A 16,702-nucleotide genomic window follows, 5' to 3' on the forward strand; every position below is an offset into this window, starting at 1 on the left:
TTAATTTTACGTCTGCCTGCTCTATGCCCGCTGCAATCTGTGGTATGTGAATAAGCCCATCTACTAAAAAAATCCTCCGCAAGCACGCTGCCAGGTAGCCAGATGCTTGCGTCAGCCTTCTTGGTAAAAGTATGATGCGGTATCAGTAATGACATTCAGGTGAAAGGACTATGTGTTGAGTGATCTGATAGAGAACTTAGCTGAGCTATGAATCACTGCAGCCTGCAGATGAATAACATTTATTGTGTTCAAATGCTGTTTGCTCTTCGTTTTTTCATTCCATAAAAACTGTATCTCTGAAGCTGCTGTGAATCTGTATCACAAAGCATTGCTCTCACACTGCTGTTTCAAACAGCACCACACACTGAGGGCTAGAGAAGGAGAAAGCACAAGAATGTAGTCAAGGAACGGCCCAGTTCAGTGTACTGCAGAGAACTAAACAGTATTTCTTGCACAGCACAGCACAGCACAGTATCTATGCTAATAAATACTGTAGTGTCTGAGTGCAGTCACATTGGCCCAAAGCAGGTCGAGTTTTTCAGTGGCCTGGCTGTGCTGGGCCAGTTTATCTGTTTAGATAAACACTTACATTTGCTGTTCTTTTTGAAATTATGGCACTATAGGCTTGTCAGCTGGGAAAGAAAATAGCAATCCTAAAATATTTAATTTAGAATCATGAGATTTGATTAAAAAATATTTTTCAGATCATTTTCTACCATTTCAACCTTTAAGACAAGACATAACAAATCCTCTCACACCTCCAAGTGATCCACACTTTAGCAGGATTGCTGTACTCTCTTTTTATGGGGTGACTGAAAATTTTCCTGTAAGATTTCCATCCAACTATCAACATTTCTTTTACAGAATCACAGAATGGTTTAGGTTGGAAGGGACCTCTGGAGATCATCTAGTCCAACCCCCCTGCTCAAGCAGGGTCACCTAGAGCATATTTCCCAGGATCATATCCAGACAGGTTTTGAATATCTCCAGCGAAGGAGACTCCACAACCTCTCCGGGCAACCTGTTCCAGTGCTCTGTCACCCTCACAGCAAAGAAGTTCTTCCTCAGGTTCAGGTGGAACTGCCTGTGGTTCAGTTTGTGTCCTGTCACTGGGCACCATGGAGAACAGTCTGGCCCCATCCTCTCAACACCCTCCCTTCAGATACTTGTACACGTTGATGAGATCCCCTCTCAGTCTTCTCTTCTCCAGGCTAAGCAGGCCCAGCTCTCTCAACCTTTTTTCATAAAAGAGGTGCTCCAGTCCCCTCATCATCTTTGTAGCCCTCCACTGGACTCTCTCCAGGAGTGCCATGTCTCTCCTGTACTGGGGAGTCCAGAACTGGACCCAGCACTCCAGGTGAGGCCTCCCCAGGGCTGAGTAGAGGGGCAGGATCACCTTCCTCCACCTGCTGACAACACTCTGCCTCATGCAGCCCAGGAGACCATTTGGCCTTCTTGGCCACAAGGGCACATTGCTGGCTCATGGTCAACCTGTTGTCCACCAGCACTCCCAGGTCCTTCTCTGCAGAGCTACTTTCCAACAGGTCAACCCCCAGCCTGTCCTGCTGCATGGGGTTATTCCTCCCTGGGTGCAGGACCCTGCCCTTGCCTTTGTTGAACTTCAGGAGGTTCCTCTCCGCCCACCTCTCCAGCCTGTCCAGCTCCCTCTGAATGGCAGCACAGCCTTCTGGTGTGTTAGCCTCTCCCCCCAGTTTAGTATCATCAGCACACTTGCTGAGGGTGCACTCTGTGCCTTCCTCCAGGTCACTGATGAATACATTGAACAAGAGTGGACCCAGGACTGACCCCTGGGGGACACCGCTAGCTCCAGGCCCCCAACTAGACTCTGCGCCATTCACCACAACCCTCTGAGCTCGGCCATGCAGCCAGTTCTCAATCCACCTCACTGTCCACTCATCCAACCCTCGCTTCCTGAGTTTACCTATGAGGATGTGATGGGAGACAGTGTCCAAAGCCTTGCTGAAGTCCAGGCAGGCAACACCCACTGCTCTCCCCTCATCTACCCAGCCAGTCATCCCATCAGAGAAGGCTCTCAGATTGGTCAAGCATGATTTCCCTTTGGTGAATCCATGCTGACTACTCCGGATCACCTTCTTGTCCTCCAAATGTTTAGTGAGGACCTCCAGGAGGAGCTGTTCCATCACCTTTCCAGGGATGGAGGTGAGGCTGACAGGCCTGTCGTTTCCTGGCTCCTCCTTCTTGCCCTTTTGGAAGACTGGCGTGACATTGGCTTTCTTCCAGTCCTCAGGCACCTCTCCTGATCTCCAGGACCTTTCCAAGATGATGGAGAGTGGCCTAGCGATAACATCCGCCAGCTCCCTCAGCACTCGTGGGTGCATCCCATCGGGGCCCATGGATTTATGGATGTCAAGTTTGGACAAAAGATCTCTAACCTGATCCTCCTCCACCAAGGGAGAGTCTTCCTTTCTCCAGCCTTCCTCTCTTGTCTCCAAGGTCTGCAATTCCTCAGGACTGGCCTTAGCAGTGAAGACTGAAGCAAAGGCAGCATTCAGTAACTCTGCCTTCTCTGTATCCTTTGTCACCAGGGCACCTGCCCCATTCAGCAGCGGGCCCACGTTTTCCCTAGTCTTCCTTTTGCTCTTGATGTATTTGAAGAAGGCCTTCTTGTTGTCCTTGACATCCCTTGCCAGATTTAATTCCAACTGGGCCTTAGCCTTCCTTGTCGCATCCCTGCACGCTCTGACAACGTCCCTGTATTCCTCCCAAGTGGCCTGTCCCCTTTTCCACATTCTGTGTACTTCCTTCTGTTGGAGTTTGGCCAGGAGTTCCTTGCTCATCCATGCAGGTCTCCTGCCCGCTTTGCTGGACTTCTTCCTCAGAGGGATGCACCGATCTTGAGCCTGGAGGAGGTGACGCTTGAATATTAACCAGCTTTCTTGGACCCCTCTTCCCCCCAGGGCCCTACCCCATGAGATTCCCCTAAGTAGGTCCCTCAAGAGGCCAAAGTTAGCTCTCCTGAAGTCCAGGGTGGCGATCCTACTTAGTGCCCTGCTCCCTCCTCGTAGGATCCTGAACTCCACCATCTCATGGTCACTGCAGCCAAGGCTGCCTCCAACCTTCACCTCTCCAACTAGACCTTCTTTGTTCATTAGTACAACGTCTAGCATTGCACCTCTCCTCGTTGGCGTCTCCACCACCTGGGTCAAGAAATTATCATCAGTCCTCTGCAGGAACCTCTTTGACTGTTTGTGCCTAGCTGTGCTGTCTTCCCAGCAGATGTCAGGGCGGTTGAAGTCCCCCATGAGAACCAGGGCCTGTGATCGTGAGGCTACTTCCAGCTGTCTGTAGAAGGCCTCATCGATGACTTCCTCCTGGTCAGGTGGCCTGTAGTAAACCCCCACAACAGTGTCACCCATTTTAGCCTGCCCTTTAATCCTTACCCATAGGCTCTCCACTTGCTCTTCATCCACCCCGAGGCAGAGCTCCACACATTCTAGTTGCTCCCTCACATAAAGAGCAACTCCACCACCTCGCCTTCCTGGCCTGTCTTTCCTAAAAAGCATGTAGCCATCCATGACAGCATTCCAGTCATGTGAGCTATCCCACCACTTTTAACCCAAGTTTCCTTTCATTCAGTTTGAAATTATTATAGCAGTCCTAGTACAGAGTTAATCCTTTAATCCCATTGTTCCTGAGTTTCCTCAACTGGAAGATGAAAGATGACAACAGTATCTTATTCACAAGGAGCAGGAAAGTTTAATTAAGCATTGCTTGCTAAGATCATTGCAAAGAGGGGTGTCAGAAAAATATATTTTTTAATTATTGTGCCATAAAGATTTCAAACCGATGCTATGTTGCATCATTAATGTAATGCCTAATTATGATTAGTCATGTCTCTGCCCTAAATATTGCATCTTTTCCAAGGACTGAGTGTTTAATATACCTCTTAAATAGCTTCCACAATCACTTCATCACAAAAAAAACAAAAACAAACTACACACTTACCCACACACACATGCACACAGAGGAACAAACTGACTAAATCATTATCTCACTTTTATCTCTTAGAAAATTCAGACAATTGTGACACGGATTTGTTAGGAATAATTTTTGTCTATCTCATGATAACAGTGTTTATGTATAGCAGTAAAATAGTTATTAATACAGTTATTAATTACTCTGTCAAAATGTGAGGATCCACCAAATGGGATAAACTGTACACAGCTGGGAGGAGCTGTAAGTACAGAGGAGGAGAGGATTAGAATTCAAGAAGATCTTTATCAGTAGGAGAAAAGGTTTAATAGAATTAGTTTGGGAAGTTGAGAAGGACGAAATGCTACAGTTGTGAAGGATCAAGCACTTGCAGAATTGTAGGATGGAGAATTGTTCTGAAGAAAAGAAAGTTTTGTAGAGAAGAGCTGGAGTTTGTAGTAGATCATCAGTGGAACATCAGTCAATAACATTATTAACCTGACAAAAAAATCAGACTGGGATGCATAAAAGTCCATCAAAAAGACGATGTTTTAAATAATATTACCACTCTTATTAGCACCTGCAAGCCCTTACATGGAACCTGCTTTGGAGCAATCTGTCAAAAAAACATGTATCAGCTGGTGAAATCCCAAAATCAGGAATAAGAATGACCAAATTTCTACAGCATACACAACACCCATGAGGAAAGCTTGAGAGGAATGGGTTGGGCTAGAAAAGTCTGAAGGAAGACCCAATAGTGCTCTTCAAATATGTAAAAGACTGTGGCAAAGAGGATGAGGATTTTTCTCTTTGCATCTGCTGGCAACAGGACAAGAAATGATAGGGTTAGGTTGCAATGAGATATTGGCTAGTCATTGCAAAAAACTCTCTGGGGAGAGGGCTAAGCATTGAGTCAGATGATGGGTTCTCCATCACTGAAGGTTGTTAAGGGCAGATCAGTCCTTAGTTCAACATCTGTTGAGGATGGTGTAAGTATGGGACTCTTCTATGGGACAGAGGGAAGAGCTAACATCTATGGGGAAGGGGACATCAACTGAAAGAGTTCAGGTACTTTCTAGTTAGTACAGGTTCTTTTTGCTGAGCCAAAGCTCAACTACTAAATCAAAATTAAAATCTTTTTCATATAAATTCAAGGTTATATATCAGTGCAGGGTCTATCCAGTATGATCTATATCAGAATGGTTCCTTTGTCCTTTTAACAATTGTACTAACGCATTTTTGTGCTATAATAATTTCCTCCTGAAACACAAGAGGTGGCATTACGAATAAATACAATTATAATTCATATAAATGAATTTGATCACGGGTGTTTTTTTTATATTCTCCTCAGCAGAGTGAGTAAAGACCTCCTCTTGCCTTGGTCTTGTATCTCACAACATCGACATTCCTCCCAACAGCAGCTAAGTTATCTCTATAAACCCTCCAGTCTTTCCCGGATAAGCCACTGAAACCCAGGTCAATTTTCCATTTTGCTGCCCTGAGCTCAGTTGACCATACATGCAAACATTGCTAGAGTTCACTGCATCCTGGTCTACGCCCAGCAGAAGTTTCACAGCAGCAGTGTGTGATTTCATGTTACTAATTTATTTCAGTTCGAAGGCAGATTCATATTGTGCAGCAATCTGCATTTTTAGATACATTTTCCCATACATAAGCTCTGCTTGTTTTTCTGTTTCAAAGCAGGAGATCTATCGCTATTCCTCTCTTTGGAAGGTAGCCAATATTTGAGGCCTTTGCACACTCATGATGCACATCAGTAAGGTATATTCCTGGTAAAATATACCGTATTTGTTCTTGCCCTAAACACAATGGAAAAGAACATTAGACAGGCAATTTCCTGTTCAGAAGCTCTGGTTGTGGTTTGGCATTACAAAGTCTTCACTGGTAATACTAGTTTAAGGTATTGACACTGATCTCATCCTTTCCTGCTCTTTCCTATCCCATCTGCGTCTGTCTCCTACCCCATCCAATGCAGTGCCTCTTCTCTAGGATCTTTATTCTGCCAGAACAGTTGTTTGCACAGCTGTGCTGGGCACTGGATTAGGTGACTGTTTTAGCTGACGATGAAATAAACATTTTGATTTGCTTGATTGTTTAGCTGGATCAGTTCCTTGATCTGGCTTACAGGGAGGCCACATGAACTTTTATGCCGACGTGACTGTGGGGCAATAGGCCATGGCGTTAGGCAAGAAGAGCTGCAGGGAGTTAGCAGAAGGGGGGGAGGGAATGGCAACATATTAAGCTGTATTTGCTGCTGCACACACTGTAATTTCAAACCACAGCCTCTAGCTGTATTTTTGTAAGTGATTGCTACCAAAAAGGGGCAGTCTCCCTACCTTTTCCCTCTTTCTCTGCTGTACCCTTCCCTGCTCTCCTTTCCTCTCTCCTAGCCCTGCTTCTGCTCTACCCGACACTCTCCTCTCAACCCCTGCATGAGTTAATTTATCTCTCTAATTGAACAGAAAACTATTTGAACTCTGGGTTTTGCTTTATTTTCAGCCCAGTTAGTTTTCTTCCAGGTTTGTGGCAGGCATTAGTGTCTTTCAAATACCAATACTTCTCTTGTATTTCTTCATATTTTTGGCAGTAGCGTGGAGAAAAAGCTTCAAGCCATGACAGAACAGTAAAAATGTCATTCCTCTCAGGATTCTGTGTGTCCCATGTCACTCTTTTTCAGTTCCTTCACATAACAGATGCCTGGTTTGTGCAGTCGTAATTCTTCTGCTACATCTCACCAGCAGCGTTTGCTCCGAAGAAGGTGACTGAATGTATCTCACTGCTACCTATCCCAGAGCAGTTCAGTTTTGTCTGTGTATTAAGACACTTTCCAGTTTCCAAAGGATTTCTGAGAGGAAGCCTCTTCTGGTGGGTAAAACACCAGCCTAGGAGTCCAGTGCCGTTCTCAGATCTGCCACAGACTTTCTGTATAACCTAGGACAAGTTATTGAGTTTTCTTGTGTCTCCATTCCTACAAAATAGCAATAACAATAACCCTTCCTGTCACCAGTTATTCACTAATATTCTGTGTTCTCCGATGTGTTTGTCAGTAGCATCTAATGCACAGAACACTAAGTAGCATAATAATAATAGCTTCCATTTGATATGAGATAAAACTACTACTCCAGTCTTTTTATTGTAGTTTTATTTATTAGTTGGATGGTTCTAAGTAGCAAAGTCTTTTGATTTACTTCATGTAGAAAATAACTAGAGGAGAAGAACAGACTTTACTGCTTCTTACTTCAAACTGTGCTTGTTGAGATAACAGTAGCCTTCCTCTAACTTTTAAATCTCTTTAGTGCCATCTTCTGTGGCAGAGCGGCATGTCAAGTGCAATTCTTATTATTGACACAGAGTGCCACAACATGCTGAACATACGGTTTTCTGAGCTCTTCTCTTTACGTTGAGTGTGTGGACACAACTGCTACCAGCACTGCCAAGCCATGTACCACTTACAAGTGGCTTGTTCACTGGTAGCGACACCTACCACAGTTTAGAGGTCCCTCCACTGAATTAGTCTGGGGTGCACAGCAGCAGTGATCCTCTTCAAAATAGGTGCTTTCATTAGAAATAGCAAGGGATAAAACACTGTCTTCAGTCAAGACTGCATAGCAGTTCCAGTTCACACTAAGATCAAGATATATCCCCTTAGCTTGAGATCTTTTTATCACTTCATAAAGCTTGGTATCCCTTTTTGACCTTTTTAACTTGTACTTCGCACTGCAAGCCCATTTCTTCTGATCTTAAAAATATTATCTGATTGTTCTCTTCACCCACTCCTTTAACCCCACTCCGTCTGCCCCAGTCACGTCACATGGTGCTACTCTAAAGATTTGTCTATACGCAGAACAGGGCTCGTCACCTATGTGGAGGCCTGGTTTCATGATAAAAGTGAAATTAAAGCAGATAATTAAAGGAAGGCTGGAAATTATGTAAGCATGTATTTTAATGTGAAAAATTAAATGTGGATGTAAGTTTTATTTTGCTATCTAGCATTAATGACAATGGAGGGAAACCTTTAAACATAATAAGGACCTAGGGGTGGGGAGCACACCAAAGTAACAAAGTAGCAAAGTAGTTTTCCTCCGTAGTGTTTTCAACTGCAATATTCACAGCGAGCAATCATGCACTGCAAGGATACAAGAACGTGTGGAGAGTCTGCTTCAGACTGTCACCAGTCCTCCACTACACGCTGCTCTTCCAAGCGTCTCGGACAGAATTTGTCTTGGATAGTATTTTTACTGAAGGGAACAACACAGGGCCTTGAGAATGACCTGAGACGGTTTTCACCTCTCTGACTGGCATGTAGCTCACCATTAACAGAAACTGGGCTGCTGTTGCTGAAGAGTCATCGTGCTGGTTTTCAGTTATTCTGCCTAATGTTTCCTTTCCTCAGGGCAACAGCCAAGAACACAAAAGTCTGACCAGAAGGTAGGGTGGACACGTAAAATGCAGTTGTAACCGATCAGGTTTTTCAAATAGTCTGTGCACAACAGCATGAGAGCTATTCTCGGCTGAGGGGGGTCTGTGAAAAGACACTTTTCAGAAATAATATCCCTAAAGCCTTCTTTTCGCATATAGGCTCAGTGAGGGTTGTAGGCTCTCAAGCTCGGAAGACTTGTCATTTGTAAGACTTGAGGAGTGTCTGGAAGTACTGAGGGGGGTTAACGCGATGTTCTTTTACACTCTGAAAAGGGAAGGAGCTGGCTTGACCTAACGGTAGTAACGGCTGCGCGCGGAGCACCCCGGCGTGTGAGTGTCTCTGGGAGGGGGGAAGGGGGTCACTGAAGCCGACCGGCTGCAGCCGGCCGTTACCGCGGCGCCAACGGCCGGAGCGCGCGGGGCCGCCACGGGGCGGCGCTGCTCCGCGCTGGGACAGGGGCGCCCGCGCGTGGGCGGGTGAGGGAGAGGTTCTCTGTTTTACACACGTTTTCCTTAAAACTATCTCCATGCTCTGTGCGGGACGCCAAGTGGACGATGACCCCTTTTTTTTCCACTGCCGCGAAGGAGTGGCAGCGAGTAGTGGCCACAGCGTCCCGGCTACAAAGAGCCCCTCGTGGCCAGCCCGGGACGGCTGGACCCGCCGTCCCCCGGGAGGGGCAGGGGGAGCCGGGGGCGGCTGCGGAGGTGGAGGGGACGTGAGGGAGCAGAGCCCTGTGGGACGGACGGACGGACACCCCCCCGCCGCCACCACCACCACCCCGCACGCCCAAAACCGCGGCGGGTAGCGAACTGTTCGCCCGAACCGGTGGCTCATTTCTTAGGCTTCTCGGAAGGAAGGAGCCGTTTATTTCTGAGGAAATCCCGCCCTGACCTGCGCAGGACGGGTGACAACGTGTTAAAAGCCCGGGAGAGAAGGGCAAGCGTGAGGCGAGCGAGCCGTGGCCGCTTTGCTGGCGGCTGCTGGGGAGGGCGGAAGGGCGGTCAGCGCACACAAACCCGCCCAGGATCACACAGCGGGCGGCCGCCCGGCAGCCCCTCCTGTGCCAGAGCCCCTCGGCGGGGGGCTGCCTGAGCAGAGGGGCTGCGTCCGGAGCTGGCAGGGCCGCCGGCTGTGGGAGGCGGGCGAGGGGAGGGGGGAGAGGGAGGGACGGGTGCCCGGCGCCTATAGGGGAGGCTGTCCCGAGGTCCCCGGCCACAGGCGGCCGCCAGGCGACGGGCCGCCGCCTGGGCGAGGGGGCTGTGGCGCTGGAGGCAGCAGGTAGGGCTGGGCCGGGCGCGGGGGGCGCCCCTGCACCCTCCTCCCGCGCTCTTTTCCCATAGTCCGAGAGAAGTTTGGAGGCACTCTTCTTCCTTCTTTTCTTTCTTTCTTCACCTTTAAATGAGATTCTCTGTGGACTCTTCCCAGCCAGTTAAGCTTTCGCTCCTTTAGCAACGCCTTAGCGCCGCAAAGCGTGAGTAGCGCTGCCCCGCCCGCGGCCGGGCTCGGGGTGTGGGGGGAGCGGCGGCGGGCAGAGCCCGGTGCCCGCTGTGGGCCGGGGATGGCAGCCCGGGGCCTCGCTGCCCCTTCTCGGTGTGGCGGGGCTCGGCGGGCGCCCTCCGCGGCCGGCCGGGCAGGGCGAGGGGCGCGCTCCCCCCACCCCGGGCAGGGCCGGCGCAGTCCTGCGCGTCCCTCTGAGGAGGAGGAATCGCGGAAAGGCGATTTCTTGCTTTAACTTGCTTCCGCGAAGGGACCTCCTTTCGTGAAATACCTCGGAAAACGCCCTGGAAGGAAGGGGATGCACCAAGTGCCATTGTGTGTGCCGGACCGTCAGGGCTGTTTGCCCAAGTGGGAGGTGGGGGAAGGTCTTCGTTCAGGGTTAGCACTCACAGCTGAGCATCGACGTGCACCATTTCATGCCAGTTTTACTCCTGGAGTGGAAATAAATCCTAAATAAAGCAGACCCAGCATTTCTTTCGCCTTTGTAAGCAGTGCTGCCCGCAATAATGGAATAGACGTGTGTAACCTTGATGGGCTGGGGGTTTCTTGGGGTGAACTTAGCATTGCTCTGGCCCCTTCTCCTGAACCTGGCTTTCTCCTGGGCATTTTTCTTTTGGGCTTTCTCCTGCAAGCACAGAAAACGGCTTGGTGTCCTCCCTCAGGCCCTGCATTGACCAGGCCTTTGCCTCACTCTGGGCAAATTTCTGGTCAGAAGGTTACCAAAAATGTGCCAGTTGCTCACTTGTTCACTAAAGACCCAAAAGGAATGGCATGTATTTGAGATGAATATATATCCTTTGGCATTTTCCACGGATATTTGACTTAATTAGGCAAAAGTTTGCCATTGCTGTAAGATGTGTTGTTCTTTTTTTTTTTTCTTCCCTGTAGGCATAGTGTCAGGCATTTCGTTCCATCCTAGACTCACTGAGGAAATCACGTAAGCCTAGGATGTTATTAGGAATGCTGAGAGTGTGTTAGGTCTGTAAGAGCCTAGAATAGGTAGGAAAAAGCAGTTGGACTGAGAAGCCAAAGCGGAAACTTTAAATGGAACTTTAAAGGGAAAATTCCCATGGAACATGTTAGAACTAACCTAAAAAAATTGAATGTAACCTAAAAAAATTGAATTTTACATCAAGCAAAAATGTACTTTGAGAAGACCGAACAGAGTATCTTGCAGTTGTTATAACCTGCTTGAAGTCCCCTCAAACTTACACCTGCCCATCAGGGTCCCTGCTCCTCTGCAGTGAAAAAAGGTCTTGAATCTTGGAAGTGCTGGAAAAGCTTGTCTTTCCCTTGTAAGTCTGGGGCGGGGCGCTCCTTCACTGTGCAGGTTTTAGATCCGTGTGGCTGATCCCATGTGGACACCTGACAGATCTGTCTCATTTCATGCTTCGCTTGCTTGGGATATAGGGGCTGTTACCCTCATGCTTGACACTTGCTCCATTGTGCCCTGGTAGCTTCACACCCTTCGTACCTCTCAGAGTGCTTCATTGGTAAGTCACTGTCTTTTAATTCCAAAGCGGAGCTCTAATATAGCATTTGAGTATTTTTGGAGAGGGAAGGCATTACTTTTGTTTCTGTTTTTCTCCTCTCAGTGGTGAATCAGAGCAGAGGTTTGTTATATGAGGGTATGGAGGGGTTTAACAGGTGGGGCTGAGCTCTCAGGAGCTCAACTCTGTGCGCCTTGCACTTTTCCTTTACTCAGGCCAAACTTTCACTAAGTCAAGAAGAATTTTGCCTAGGATGTAAGGAAGAGGCTCCACAGTAGTGTTTAAGGTAATAACAAGATCAGCTAAGCGACTCATTTCTTAAAAGTGTTTAAAAGTAGTAGCTGCAGCTGCAAGTCTTACACTGTGAGTATGGAGGGTATTTTTCAAGCCATCATTTAACCACGTTTGTAAAGTGAATTAAGAAACCTCAACCATTGTGTTTTATATTTATGTACATGACCAGCTAGTTGCCTTTAAGTTTCACTGGAATTTATAATAGCTCATTCTATCCCTCCATGTCTCTCACTTTGTTTGCAGTGACATGGTCAAACTGCAAATTTTGTGCAATGTGATTGCTTTTATTGGATTTATATTGTGACTTTTAACCAGAGTTAAAAAACTGATAGTAACTGAGATGGTCAATCTTTTTTTTTTTTAAAAAGAAATATTGGAAGTTGTTTTCTCTTTTAACAGCAATTTTTTCTTATTCTAGTTCGTAAAATCTAGGTAATTTTAAAGATACAAATCTAAATCCCATAGGAGATATTGCAAAGCATAACAAGAAATGAAAGAATGCACAGGCTGAGTTTGACATGTTGTGTCCTGACAGAGACATCTGTTAGATCCCAAAACAGTTGCCAAAGGACAATTTTTAGATATAGCAGTATAATAAAATCATAAATACACCAGCTGGCATAATCTGGTAATGTTTGTAACATATCTGTGTAATTATTTATGTGTATGACTGTGTGTGCACATGTATTTTTGCAAATATATTCATGTATGAATAAAATTATAAAAAAATTATATTTCACACACCTGATACATAGTATGTACCTCTTCTGTGACATCATCAGAAATACAAGTAGAAATAATAACTGTAGATGCCAGTTTATAATTATTTCTCTCCTGCAGAGTGATATATAAACCATCACAGCTTTTCTAAATATACTTTCTCTCTTGCTCATTATCTTTCTCTCTCCCTCTCTCTCACATATATACACACAAACACACACGTGATCCACAAAGTGTATTTCTGTAAGCAATTAATGGCACAACATTCATTCTTAAGTAGAATTCAATGCCATTTCTATGAGCTGCCTGTTTTTCAATATTTGTTTCAAAGGAAAGAGTTTTTAAATGACACAAACAATGTATGGCTCCCAGTGTTTAGAAAATGATCCCAAGATCCATGAAATCCTTCCTTTCCATACCATTGAATCAGCTTCCGTTCTGAAGCAGATTCTCTAACAGGTATTCCCTGACAGGTGTTTTCCCACGAATTACATGAAGGATAGATAAAGATGGGTTTTTTTAAATCTCTATTTTTTCCAATCACAGAAAAAAAAAAGAAATATCGACCTTCACAAACCATAGGTAAGATTAGGGCTAAACAGTTCCCAGCTCTGTATTTGAAAGCATGACCTGCAGCACTGGAAGTAGCACTGTACAGTTGCAGTTTACTATAATACGACAAAGGGCAGCTTGGACTTGCTCACAGCTAGAATGTTGAATGGTGACTGTTTAAAGTTAGATGTCTGAATTCAGATTTAGGTATTTAGTTGTGTGGCTTTATTTTTCACTTTTGAGGACTTTCAGCACTCACTGAACTTAATGGTGACTGCTCAAATACTGTGTGAGCCCTTGGGTTGTTGCCGTTTAACCATTATTTGCGTCAAGGCATCCCTTTAGAACTGTTGTTGGGATTTTTGGATGAGTTACATTGGTTTCAAGAATTCCTCGCTGGAGAATGCTTTGATACCGAAAGGAGATATGGAACCTGGATTTCTGAGACCCCTCCAGCCAGCAGAGAAATGTGTCTTGGCGTTGCCTTTGGAAATGATCTCTTTCTTGTATGTGAGTATAGGTAATGGACATCTGTGGTGGAGGCAGTGTTTGCAATAACTGGCACTAAGATGAACATTGAAGTTTTCACCTCTGCTCAGTTTAGATGCTATGAGGTATGCTCTGATTGCTTAGGCGCTTTTTCTGTGTACTGCATGAATTTTCTGATCTTGGAATACAGAAATAGATCTTTTAATTGATGTAAGTGTTAGAATAGTTTGTTAAGTATATTCTTTAAGTAATGTATCGTTGTGTCACATCCTATATCATCCTGAATTATCTCAGAATGGGTGCTGTTGGTCAGTAGTAAAAGGGAAAAATGATGGTAGTTTTAGTGAAGGGAGAATGACTGAGAATAAATTAGGTGGGATTATAGGCCGCTTTTCCTTTACGTATTGTGAATTATTATTTTTGTTTCTCTACTAGTCACTAGATAATGAAATTCTTCAGAAGAGCACAACAAATCCTCCTTTCATTGTAGTCATCGTTTCTTGTTGATCTCGGTGAGAGAGACACCACAGCGTGCCCATAACAAAAACCGTCTCTGTTCACCTGCTTTTCTCAAGTTTGCTTACACTGCAGGGGTTTTATGTATATTATATGTAAATGCACACATTTTTTTTTTTCATGAGGGCAGCTTGACTTCATTTTTAGGAACAATAGAAGGTAGTAACTATCTTCATAAAGAACAGATTTTGGCCTCAGTCCCATTGGAAGCAATGGTAATGGCAGCTGTGCTGAAAACAGACCATACTTAATGAGTTAAAGAGGATTTAATGTGCTAACTTTTGCTGATCAATTAACTGTCTATTACAATTATCAGCAGCAAAACAAAAAAACAGATTTGACTCCTTACTATCTGAACTGTCTATTTCGCTTGGTGTAGGTAGAAAACAAAGAATGAGGCAGAGGGAACTGAACCGAAGGATACAGAACATTGTAAAGGACAGCAGAGAAATAAAATACTGATTTGAGGGTTATGCTAAACTTATTTAAATCCATCAAATATCACATTATTCATTTTGATGTTCTTCCATAACAATATTTACGACTAAAAATGAAAAAATTCCCAAACAATGTTAAGAAGGAATGAAATTGAACATATCTTCAATTGATTTTTAGTAAAAAAAGTAAGATTAATGCATTATGGCCTGAGAAATTAACATTTCTCAAGATTAAAATTAAGATTACTTCTCTGTGCAAAAATCTCATAAACCCAAGAAAATTAAGATCAGATTAGGATCATAGAAATACGGTATTCTAGCAAAATTTACCCAGTCTTAGCTTAGTATTGTGAAAGGGAAAAAATATACTTTTTAAAAATAACTGAATATATTTCCAAAAAATTATAATTTATTTTGAGACCGGGAACACTACAACACAAATCAGTATTCCATTGTTAATACCGTCATTTACAACTGATCATGCTGTGCTGGAAGAGGATTTGTATAATATTAAAGAGAATGTGTTTTTATAGTCTATAAAAGATCTATTGTTTGGAGCGGGTGTTAGTCGAAGTAATTTTCTGTGGATAAAAAGTGTATTAGCATTCTAGGTTTATTAGCGTTCCAAAAATGCAAAATACTAATGGCATGTTGTTGCTTTTTGTGTGGAAGCATACTGCTCTGCACTGTTACAGGTACTGCTTTTCCTCAAAGCAAAATCAAGTTATACAAAAATTAACTGAAGTAACTTTAATTACTTTAACTAAACGCCTGAAAGAAGTACTCAAAACTGAATGCAATCTGAACAACTAAGTCAGACCTTTGCTTTGGGGGAAGAGAAGAAATTAGATATTTTTCACTTCTTAAGTTTATCGAGAGAGATCATTTCCATAGAACCAGAATCAGAATGTAGCTTTACTAGAAGCGCTCCCTTTGCTAACTTTTTTTTTTTTTTTTTTAATTCTGATGGTTACCAGGGTTTCAAGAAAATCAGTTACTGAAATAAAGTTACATGTGGATGTCTTAAGTGCTCATTGACAGAAGCTTTCTTATGTACAACAGAGATTTTTCCAAATGACTTTGGAAATGTTTCCTCTTGCACAACAGTGACACCATTATTGGAAATCACAATACATAAAATACCAAAAATATTGCATTTTCTCACTGGTAATTTGCTACATGTAATGATGAACTCCTTTTCTTCCTGGGAATTATAACACATGCGGGTACTTAGACAAACAGTTTAAGTATAAAGTGAGAAGGGTAAAGTTACAAGGAATACATTAGAAATATAAAGGAAATATAGTAATATATTAATAGAAATATTTTGAGACTTTTGAACAAGAAGGATGGCTGGATAATCAGTCTTTTTTGACAGTGATTGATTGTTCTTTGCATGCAAATCGTTGTATCTGAATAGTAAGTATGATCCCGGTATTCATGAAAGTATTGAAAGTAAATGAAAGAAAGGTTTTGAATTTTTTTTCGGGTGAAGGTTGACAAAGAAGGTGGTGTGAAATATCATGCTGTAGTTCACTGGGAGAATGAGATGTACTTCTTGCATATATTCCAATTAGAAACAGGCAAGGATGTAACAGAAATGATACCGGTGGGGAATAGCTTGCTTCCCAAGTCAAGACAGCTAGTAAGGGTTTGATTTTAAGGAAACCTTGTACTTCCAGTCTTTCCAAATCAGGAATCCTGTCACTGCCTGAAACTGGGCACAGGAAGCCTGTCATACATGAATGAGTATGTCTATTGAAAACGTGTACCGGTTGTTTCACAGAAGTGAGGCCATAGGGATATCGTTTTTTATCCTATTAAAATCTCTGTGCACAATTGCTTAAGTGCCCTTAAGTTTTTTTGTTTTTTTTTTAAATTATGTTACTGATGTTTCAGTACTTGTGATTCAATAATAAGGAGGAGAGTGGGGAAACCCTTTAGAAACCTTTCCACCATTCCTCTCGAAATGTCTCCTTCATGCCCAGTATTTCAGGTTATGAAAATAATTTGCTCTTTTTAAAAATAAACAAACTCAAACATGACTAGACTTTGAGAACATGCTTCTTGTTAGTGTCCATGTTCCTACTTGCAATTACAGAATTAAACTGTAAAATCTGCAAGTTACAAATAATGACTTTTTTTCCTGGGATTGTTCAGTATGAAACACAGCAGAGAACTGGAACACTACTCCTGATGACAATAAAATGAGTAGAGTGAGCCAATTTTTTATCACACTGAACAGTGCAGTCATGTTAATAGTAGTAATATTCTGATTAATTGAACTGATTTCCATCTGTTCTTTCCTAAAA

At 43.8% G+C, this 16,702-nt stretch overlaps 1 protein-coding gene across 1 annotated transcript in view; it reads left to right on the top strand.

Moving 5' to 3' along the window:
* Positions 1-9,618: 9,618 nt before the first annotated feature.
* Positions 9,619-16,702, top strand: part of GJA3 (gap junction protein alpha 3) — a 46,106-nt gene continuing 39,022 nt past the window's right edge. Inside the window, exon 1 of the mRNA XM_068930276.1 lies at positions 9,619-9,673. The gene's annotated coding sequence lies outside the window, so the exon portion shown is untranslated. The remainder of the gene's footprint in view (positions 9,674-16,702) is intronic.

The sequence above is a fragment of the Struthio camelus genome, chromosome 1, assembly GCF_040807025.1.
Source record: "Struthio camelus isolate bStrCam1 chromosome 1, bStrCam1.hap1, whole genome shotgun sequence".
In the NCBI taxonomy this organism is placed as follows: Eukaryota; Metazoa; Chordata; class Aves; order Struthioniformes; family Struthionidae; genus Struthio; species Struthio camelus.